The sequence below is a fragment of the Carcharhinus amblyrhynchos genome, unplaced genomic scaffold (genome assembly GCF_965287045.1).
Source record: "Carcharhinus amblyrhynchos unplaced genomic scaffold, sCarAmb.v2.hapA scaffold_40, whole genome shotgun sequence".
In the NCBI taxonomy this organism is placed as follows: domain Eukaryota; kingdom Metazoa; phylum Chordata; class Chondrichthyes; order Carcharhiniformes; family Carcharhinidae; genus Carcharhinus; species Carcharhinus amblyrhynchos.
This window is the reverse complement of record NW_027649781.1, coordinates 4,158,099-4,169,219: the sequence shown is the minus strand read 5'-3', so window position 1 is coordinate 4,169,219 and position 11,121 is coordinate 4,158,099.

Sequence of the window (11,121 nt, the reverse complement as noted above, 5' to 3'; positions counted from 1 at the left end):
GACCTTCTGGGAGGAAATGAGGGTGAAAGGCAGAGTGATTCAGGGAAGGATTTCCTGTGAGTTAAGTCACGGCCACCAAGGGTGAGAAATAAGAAGGGGCACTCACAAGGAAGCAGAGACTGAGACACACCAAGATTCCTGGAGGCTGGAGGTGGTAAACAAGCGGAAGATTTCTGGGATGGACAGGCTTGAAACAACAGGAAGAATTCCAGAAGAATATATGTTTTATATATTGATTGGATTTGGTTTATTTTTGTCACAGGATACAGTGAACAGCATTATTACTTGCACGCTGTACAAAGGATACAGTTTGTAAAGTACACAGGGGAAAAGGGAAAGGACAGGGTGCAGAATTTAGTATTACAGTCATAGTGAGGAGATCAACTTAATCTAAGGTAGGTCCATTCGAAAGTCTGATGGCAGCAGGGAAGAAGCTGTCCTTCAGTCAGTTGGTACGTGACCTGAGATTTTTGTGTCTTTTTTCCAATGGAAGAAGGTGGAAGAGAGTTGTCCAGGGTGCGTGGGGTCCTTAATTATGCTTGCAGCTTTTCTGAGGCAGCAGGAAGTGTCGACAGACTCAATAGATTGGAATCGAGTTTGCACAATGGACTGGGCTACCTTCACAACCCTTTGTAGATTTTTGTGATCTTGGTTGGAGCAGGAACCATACCAAGCTGCTATAAGGCCTTTTAACCATAAGACATGAGACCAAATTAGGCCACTCGGCCCATCGACTCTGTTCCGCCATTCAATCATGGTATTTTTCTCATCCCCATTCTCCTGCCTTTTCCCCATAACCCCTGGTCCCCTTATTAATTAATAACATATTTATCTATGTCTTAAAGACACTCAATGACCTCCACATCCTTCAGCACCAAAGAGTCCCACAGATTCACCACTCTCGGGCTGAAGAAATTCTTCCTCATCCCTGTTTTAAAGGATCATCCCTTTAACCTGAGGTTGTGCCCTCTGGTTCTCGTTTCTCCTATTAGTGGAAACATCCTCACCACATCCATTCTCTCCAGGCCTCGTTGTATCCTGTAAGTTTCAATAAGATTTCCCCTCATCCTTCTAAACTCCATCGAGTACAGACCCAGAGCACCCAACTGTTCCTCATATGACAAGCTCTTCATACAGGGATCATTTTTATGAACTTCCTCCGGACACTTTCCAAGTCCAGCACATCATTCCGTAGATACGGGGGCCAAAACTGCTCGCAATATTCTAAATAGGGTCTGACCAGAGCAGATACAGCCTCAGAAGTACATCCCTGCTCCTGTATTTTTGCCCTCTCGACATGAATGCAAGCTTTGCATTTGCTTTCCGAACTGCCGACCGAACCTGCACGTTAAGCTTCAGAGAATCTTGAACAATGACTCCCAAGTTCATTTGGGTTTCTGATTTGTGAAGCATTTCCCCATTAGAAAATAGTCTCTGCCTCCATTCCTCAATCCAAAGTACATAACCTCACACTTTTCCACATTGTGTTCCATCTGCCACTTCTTTACATTCTCTCCCAACCTGTCCAAGTACTTCTGCACCCTTCTGCTTCCTCAATAATACCTGCCCCTCCTGTTTTTTGGATCATTTGCAAACTTAACAATAGTGTCTTCAGTTCCTTCCTCCAAATCGTTAATGTATATTGTGAAGAGTTATGGTCCCATCACCGACCCCTGAGGTACATCACTAGTCACTGGCTGCCTTCCTGAAAAAGATCTCTTTATCCCCACTCTCTGCCTTCTGCCAGACAGCCAATCCTCTATCCATGCCAGATCTTACCCTAAACACCCTGGGCTCTGAATTTCTTTTATAGTCTGCTGTGTGGCACCTTGTCAACGGCCTTTCAGAAATCTAAATAAATCCTGTCCATTGGTTCTCCTTTATCGAACTTCCTTGTTACCTTCTCAATGAACTCTATTTGTCAGACATAACCTCTCCTTGACAAAGCCATACTGACCCTGTCCTGTTTTATCACACACTTCTAAGTACTCCACAATCTCATCTTTAATAACGGACTCTAAAATCTTGCCAATGACTGAACTCAGGCTAACCAGCCTATAATTTCCCATCTGCTGCCTCCCTCCCTTCTTAAACATTGGTGTTACATGAGCTACTTTCCACTCCTCTGGGACCCTCCCTGCCTCCAACGATTCCTGAAAAATCACCACCAATGCCTCCACAATTTCCTCAGCAATCTCTTTTATAACACAGGGGTGTACTCCATCTGGTCCAGGTGATTTATTCACCTTCAGACCTTTCAGCTTCCCCAGAATCTTCTCCTTAGTGATGGTCACTGCACTCACCTCTGCCCCCTGATTCTCCTGAAGCTCTGGCATCCCACTGGTGTCTCCCACCGTGAAGACTGATGTAAAGGAACTATTCAGTTCTTCTCCCATTTCTTTGTTTCCTATTATTACGACTCCAGCCTCATTCCCACTGGTCCAATGTCGATTTTTGCCTCTCTCTTACCTTTTATATATTGAAAAAAAAACTCTTCCTATTTTCTTTCACTTATATTTCCACTTATATGTCTTTGTCTCCCCTCTTATTGCTTTTTTTAGCTGTTCTCTGCTCACTTTAAAGTCTTCCCAAGCATCTGGCTTCCCACTAATCCTCACCACTTTGTATGCTTTTCCTTTTGCTTTCACACTTCCCTTGACTTCCCTCATCAGCCATGGATGCCTCATCCTCCCTGGAGCATGTTTCCCCTTCCTTGGGATGAATTTCTCTTGGGCCTCCCAAATAATTCCCAAAAACTCCTGCCATTGCTGTTCCACTGTCTTCCCTGCTGGGTTCACCTTTCCAATCAACTCTGGCCAGCTCCTCCCTCATGTCTTTGTAGTTGCCTTTATTTAATTGGAATTCCATTCCATCTGATTCCAGCTTCTCCCTCTCAAACTGCAGGGTGAATTCTATCATATTGTGATCACTGCTCCCTAAGGGTTCCTCCACCTTCCGTTCCCTAATCCAGTCTGTCTCATTACACATCACCAAATCCAGAATTGCCTGTTCCCTCACAGGCTCTGCCACAAGCTGCTCCGAAAAAACATCCCTGAGACATTCCACAAATTATTTTTCTTGGGATCCACGACCTACCTGATTTTCCCAATCCATCTGCGTATTGAAGTTCCCCCATGATAATTCTTTTATTGCCTTTTTTATGTGCCTTTTCTGTCTCCTAATTTATTTGCTGCCCCCATCCTGACTACTGCTAGTGGGCCTACACATAATTCCCATCAGGATCCTTTCATTTTTGTGATTCCTCAAATCGACCCACAGAGATGTTATGCCTTCTGATCCTCTATCGCTTCTTGCAATCATAGAGTCAGAGAGTCAGAGTGTCAGAGAGTCAGAGGGTTAGAGAGGTTTGCAGTATGGAAACAGGCCCTTTGGCCCAACTTGTCCACACTGCCCTTTCTTGACCCCTAATTTAGTCCCAATTGCTCAAGTTTTGCCCATATTCCTCCATATCCATCTTACACTTGTAAATGTCCAAATGTTTTTTAAAAGTCAGGATTGTCTACAGTGGTCGACCACTCTGTCTACCTGTGACTCCACTTTCAAAGAGATATGAACCTGGACTGCTACATCTCTTTGTTGTATAATTCTCCCCAGGGCCATACCATTAACTGAGTAAGTCCTGCCCTGGTTCGATCAATTAAAATGCATCACCTCCATTAATCTAAATTAAACTCCAGCTGCCAGTGGTCAGCCCACTGGCCCAAATTGATCAAAGTCTCATTGCAATCCTAGATAACCTTCTTCATTATCCACAATGCCACCAATCTTGGTGTCATCTGAAACTTACTAACCATGCATAGTAAATGATCATCCAAATCATTAATATAAATGACAAATAACAGTGGGATCAGCACCGATCCCCGAGGCACATCACTGATCACAGGCCTTCAGTCTGAAAAACAACTCTCTCCAACCACCATTTATCTTCTGTCATCAAGTCAATTTTGTATCCATTTGGCTAGCTCACCCTGGATTGAACTTTATGCAACAACCTACCAAGTGTTGCCCTGTCAAAGGCTCAGCTAAAGTCCATGTAGATAACATCAACTGCACTGCCCTCATCTACCTTCTTGGTAACCCCTTCAAAAAAGCTCAATCAAATTTGTGGGATATGATTTTCCACTCACAAAGCCATGCAGACTATCCTTAATCCGTTCTTGTGTCTCTAAATGCCTGTAGATCCCGTCTCGAAAAATACCTTCCAATAACTTATTCATGATGGATATGAGGCTCACCGCCCTGTAGTCCCCAGGCTTTTCTCTGCAGTCCTCCTTGAACAAAGGAACAACATTTCCCATCCTTCAATCTTCAGGCACCTTCCCTGTGACTATCAATGATTCCAATATCTCTGCTGGGGGACACACAATTTCCTCCCTAGCCTCCCACAGTGTCCTCGGATACACTTCATCAGATCCCGGTGATTTATCGATTTTGATGTGTTTTAAGACTTAAACACCTTCTTCTCAGTGATACGTACCCTCCTCAAGACATCACTATTTATTTCCCCAAGTTCCCAAACATTCATGATTTTCTCAGATGTGAATATTGATGAGAAATATTCATTTCGGATCTCACCCATCTCTTGTGGATCTGCACAGAGATGACTTTGTTGCTCCTTAAGAGGTCCTACTCTCTCCCGAGTTACTCTTTTGTCCTTTATGTATTTGGAGAAGCTGTTTGGATTTTCCTTTGCCTGATCTGACAAAAAAAGCTTGTGACCCCTTTTTGCCCCCCTGATGCCTCCTTAACTATCGATTTAACTCCATTCCTTACTAACAATACAACCCCCGCCCCCTTTGCCCATCTGCCTGTCCTTTCCATAGGACACATATCCTTGGATATTTAGATCCCAGCCCTGATCACCTTGTCCCTGTGATGACCACAACATCGTACCGGCCAATTTCAATGTGCGCAACAAGCTCATTTAAATTGTTCCGTATACTGCGTGCATTTAGGTACAACACCATCAGTCCTGCATTGACCATCTCCCTTCTCGTACTTGTCACCTTGTTTGCTCTGTTGGAGGTTAGATTCCTGCCACCTTCTATGCTCTCTGTTCTATTAAATGTTCTGGAAACATTACTAATCTCTCCTGAGCCCTCGGCTCCTTTAACTAGTTGAAAATCCTCATCATTAACCTACACTTCTAATCTCTCCTTTAACTATGATTTTCTAATTCTCGATACAGCTGAACCCTCTCCCTCACTATTTAGTTGAAAGCCCTATCTACAGCCCTAGTTATACGGCTCACCAGGACTCTGGACCCAGTTTCAGATGAAGACCGTCCCATCGGAACAGGTTCCTTATTCCCCAGTAGTGGTGCCAATGTCACATGAATTCAAACCCATTCCTCCCACACCAATCTGTGAGACACACATTTACCTCCTCAATCTTATTGACCCTGTGCCAATTAGCTCGTGGCTCAGGTAGTAATCCAGAGATTATTACCTTTATCGTTCTCTTTTGAAATTTAGCTCCGAACTGTTCATACTCCCTGAGGAGAGCCTTTGTTCCTGTTCTAGCGATGTCATTGGTATCTGCACTGACCACGAGAACTGGATCTTTACCCCCCCCACTCCAAGTTCCTCTGCAGCCCAGATGAGAAATCCCGAACCCGAGCACCAGGCAGACAACACAATCACAGGTCACAGTCTGAGGATTCTGGATAGAGCCTTTAGAACGGAGATGAGGAGACATTTCTTCACCCAGAGAGTGGTGAGCCTGTGGAATTCATTACCACAGGAAGTAGCTGATGCCAAAACATTGAAGGTATTCAAGAGGCAGCTGGATATAGCACTGGGGGCGAATGGGATCAAAGGTTATGGGGAGAAAGCAGGATTAGGTTATAGAGTTGGATGATCAGCCATTAGAGTGATGAATGATGGAGCACGCTCGAAGGGCAAATGGCCTCATCCTGTTCCAATCTCCCATATTTCTATGTTTCTATGTAATGCACATGTCCCTCGTGTTAAATCTGAATATTGGAATGTAAGTTAGATATTGTAGATTGTTTGACTTTGCAGACTTTGCAGAGTGAATTTTACATTGTTTGTTCCAAACCGTTGTTTATTCTCCGAGCGGTTAACTGGCAATTCAAACTTTTGCCTCCTCGAAGCACAACGTTACTGGTCATTAAATGGACTGTGAGAAAACCGAGTCAGGAGTTCTTTCATGGACAAACACGGCGCAGAAAAAGAGCGATTGATCTGTACACAGCCAGTACCGAGGGGGAGAGTCATGTCAATACCTGTCCGATTGGAAATACAGTGAGTAACAGAATACTGAAAGGCCTGGATAGAGTGGATGTGTAGAAGATGTCTCCATTATTAGGGGAGACTGGGAGCCGAGGGCACAGCCTCAGAGGAAAGGGACAACATTCAGAACTTAGATGAGGAGGAATTTCTTCAACCAGAGGTTGGTGAATCTGTGGAATTCATTTCCACAGAAGGCTGTGTAGAGGAAGGGTCAATCAGTGTAATTAAGACAGAGATAGATAGGTTCTTGATGGGAAATGGAATCAAAGATTGCGGGAGGATTGGATTGAGAATCTTATCAGCCATGATGGAATGGTGAAGCAGATTCGATGGAGCGAATGGCCCAATTCTGCTCCTTGTGTTCTCATGGTATAAAAGGCTATTGGATTATGAGGTAAATCAAGAGAACATAATTCTGAAAATCACCCTGATCAGGTCAAGACCCTGTGATGAACAACAGCCTAAAAGCCAGGGGAATAGTGAACCTGCAACTCTCCAAATTACTGTTACTGGTGATGAAATTATCCCCGATCTGAAAATCATTTCATTAATGATGTTTTGCTGGATTGTCTGTGTCCCCACTGGCAGCTGTTAGGTAACTTCACCGAGCCATTGGAGGATTGGTTCAGGTATAAATCTGTGTGCTGCTTCCAATGCATTATGCAGAGCGCCAGTTGGAGGCTTGATCTCGGGAAGTTTCAATAATCTCCGTGTAAAATGGGAGCAACCAAATTTGCAGACATCACTGTGATTGGTTATCCAATTCTTGTCACAATCGGCATCCCTGGTGAGTAACGGTAAACAACTATTTATTTTAGAAAGCCCTGGTTTTGATGTGTTGTCTTTTTCTTCCCCCTTGCTTCTGTTGCTGAATCCACGTTGACCATTGCTGCTCCAGTTTCTACTAACAGTCCTGCTGAGAATAGAATCGTGTTTTTCCTCATTTACGTGGATCTGTGGATCTGAGTCAGAGTTTTAACAGGATGTTGTGATTCATAGAGGACTTTGATATCTGTGTGGGTCAGTGAGAAATCCATGGAATCTGTCTTGGTCACATCTGCCATTTAATGTGCAGTGTGGTGATCTTGAGCACAGTTTGCCTGTTAACTCACATGTTCCTCATGTTAATTATGTTAATGTGATGGCACGGTGGCACAGTTTTTAGCACTGCAGCCTCACAGTGCCAGGGACCGCATACCATTCACGGCTTATATGACTGTATGTTCAGACTCTGCAAGTTGTCCACTGTCTGCATGGGTTTCCTCTGGGTGCTCCGCTTTCCTCATACGGTCTGAAACACGTACTGGTTAGTTGCATGGGTAATGCTAATTTCTCCCTCAGTGTACCCGAACAGGCATCAGAGTGTGGCGAGAAGGGGAGTAATTATTTTCCAATTTCTTACAGCTAACCTGATGGCGATTGTGGTCCTGTCCCGGGGAAGGTGCGGCCTCTCCAAAGGGATCACCTGTTATATGATCACCATGGCGATAGCCGATCTCCTGGTCTGCATTTTTAACGTCACTCTGGGTGGCATCTTTCGCTATCATTTCCCACATTCATTCCTGAGGTACACCAGTGTCTGCCGTGTCACCACTTTCATGCAAGTATCCAGTGTCCAAATGTCCGTCTGGTCCACAACATTATTTACTCTTGACCGTTTTGTGGCCATTTCCTGTCCAAAACTAAAATTAAAATACTGCACCAGGAGAACTGCCACTGTGATTCTAACAGCTGTGAGTGTACTCAGTTTTATCATGAATATTCCGGTCTATTTCCGTTATGATCCCCACTTTATTGTTGACAATGTGCAGTGGGGCTGCCGTACGGTCAAAAATTATTATTCTTCTCCAGCATGGAGAGCTTACAAGTGGATCTCGAGCCTCAAAGTGCCAATATTGCCATTCTCCTTGATGCTGCTGTTGAATTCTCTCACCGTCCGTCACATCTTGGTGGCCAGTAGGTCTCGCAGGGCCCTGAAGGCTCACGGCCCTGGGGAGGACAGCAGTGACCCCGTGTTGAAGAGCAGAAGAACGACTATCATCCTGCTCTTCACTGTCTCCGGGAGCTTTATGGTTCTGTGGACACCAATCGTAATAATTGACCTCCTGTTCGACTTCACCGAGGTGCCTCCCTTGGAAGATGTCAGTTTGTTTCACTTAGTAATGAGTATCACACTCCTGATGATGTATTCCAGCACCTGTATGAACACATGCATTTATATATTGACCCAGAGGAGGTTCCGGGAAGAGATTCTGAACATGGTGAAATATCCAAAGCCTCCGAGTGAAGGGACCAACCTTTAGAATCGAGATCAGGAGGAATTTCTTCAGCCAGAGGGTGGTGAATCTGTGGACCTCATTGTCACAGGGAGCTGTGGACGCCTGAGCATTGAGTGTTTCTAACACAGAAATAGATAGGTTCTTGATTGTTAAGGGATCAAAGTTTAGTTGGGGAACTAGATGTTATTTGATATCTCAATTGGACCTCACTATGTGACCAGTAGATCGAGGCAAGTCTCGCTGTTCACAGCTTCTCAATCTCTCACAGAATCAGGGTTTTCTTTTAGCTGAAGGAGTTTGGACAAATATTGTTGTCCTCGGCACATGTGGTTACCATTGACCAGAAACTCAACTGCTCCCGCTACATAAATACCATGGCTACACAAACAGGTTAGAGGCTCGGGTAACTGTGGGGAGAAACTCACCCCCTGACTCCCCAAAGATTATCGATCATCCACAAGGCAGAGGTCAGGAGTGTGATGGAATATTCCCCACTTGCCTGGATGGGTGCGACTCCAACAACACTCAAGAAGCTTCACACCATCCAGGACAAATCAGCCCGTTGGATTTGCATCATATCTAAAAGCATTCACTCCCTCCACCATCGACGCTCAGTAGCAGAAGTCTCTACCATTACAAGATGCACTGCAACAATTCACCAAAAAATCCTTAAACAGCACCTTCCAAATCCACGACCACTTCCAGCTGGAAGGACAAGGGCAGCAGATACATGGGAACACCACCACCTGCAAGTTCCCCTCCAAGCCACTCAGCATCCTGACTTGGAAATATATCACCGTCCCTTCACTGTCGCTGGGTCAAAATCCTGGAATCCCCTCCCTAATGGGATTGTGGGTGAACCCACAGCACGTGGACTGCAGCGATTCAAGAAGGCGGCTCACCACCACCTTCTCGAGGGCAAAATAGGGATGGACAAGAGATGCTTGTCCAGCCAATGCCACCCATTTTTAAACATTCATCTGTGGGACATCCATGCATGGACCTTGATAAATTCTCCGGAGTGCGGCCAATGGCGGATTTTCACTGTAACTTCAATTCAGTGTTAATATAAGTCTACTTGTGAAATAATAAATAAACTACAGAAATAGTTTGACCGAGTGAAATATGCAAGTCAATGAGTCTATATTCCTCTAAGTCCTGGCCTGGGACTGGAACCCACCACTTTCTGACCAGGAGCTGAGGGGATTGGCTCTGCCAGTGTGCAGTTTTGAATTTGGTAAATTAGTGGCAAGTTTAGGAGTGAGTGATTTGGAGAAGATTCCGGAAGAATATTCTGGGGCTCAGCAACTTCAGCGTGTCGCCTCCCACTAATTTTCTACAGAGACACGATAGAAAACATTCTCTCTGGTTGTTTCACAGCTCCTGCTCTGTCCAAGACCACCACAAACTACAAAGGCTCATGAATGTAGCCTGATCCAGAATGTAAACCAGCCTCCCATCGATTGACTCTGTCTACTCCCCCCCCACTGCCTCGGAAATGCAGCCAGTATAATTCAGATCCCCCGGATGTTCTCTCTTCCACCTTCTTCCATCGGGAAAATGATACAAATATCTGAGGTCTCGTTCCAACTTACTCCAGAACAGCTTCTTCCTTGCTGCCATCAGGTTTTTGATTGGACCGACCAGATATTAAGTTGATCTTTCTCTACACCCTCGCCTTTAACATTACTCCCTGCCCCCTCTCCTTTCCTTCTCCTCTGTGTAAGTATTTTATGTACATACATACCGTACATGCTCTGCTTTGCCTGTATAGCGCACAAGAATGAATACTTTTCACTGGGTGGGATATTACAGCTTTTGTTTACCCAAAAACTGGAAAAATCCAACACGGGATCAACGGATCTCATAGAGTCATAGAATCATAGTCATGGAGGTTTACAGCATGGAAACAGGCCCTTCGGCCCAACATGTCCATGCCACCCCTTTCTTTTTAAACCCTAAATAGTACCAATTGCCCTTATTTAGCCCATATCACTCTATACCCACCTTCCCCATGTAACTATCTAAATGATTTTAAAAGACAAAACTGTACCCACATCTCCTCCCACCTCTGGCAGCTTGTTCCAGACACTCATCACTCTCTGTGTGAAAAAATTGCCCCTCTGGACAGTTTTTTGTATCTTTCTTCTCTCACCTTAAATCTATTCCCTCGAGTTTTAAACCCCCCTACTTTTGGGAAAAGGTATTGACTCTCTCGCTGATCAATGCCCCTCATTACTTTATAGATCTCTGTAAGATCACCCCTCAGCATCCTTCGCTCCAGAGAAAAAAGTCTCAGTCTATCCAGCCTCTCCTTTAAACTCAAACCATCAAGTCCTGTGGCATTGTAGTCAATATTTTCTGCACACTTTCTAGTTTAATAATATCCTTTCTGTAACAGGGCAACCAGAACCGTACACAAGATTCCAAGTGTGGCCTTACCAATGTTTTGTACAACTTCAACAAGACGTCCCAACTCCTGTATTCAATGTTCTGACCAATGAAACCCAGCATGCCGAATGCCTTCTTCACCACTCTGTCCACCTGTGACTCCACTTTCAGGGAGC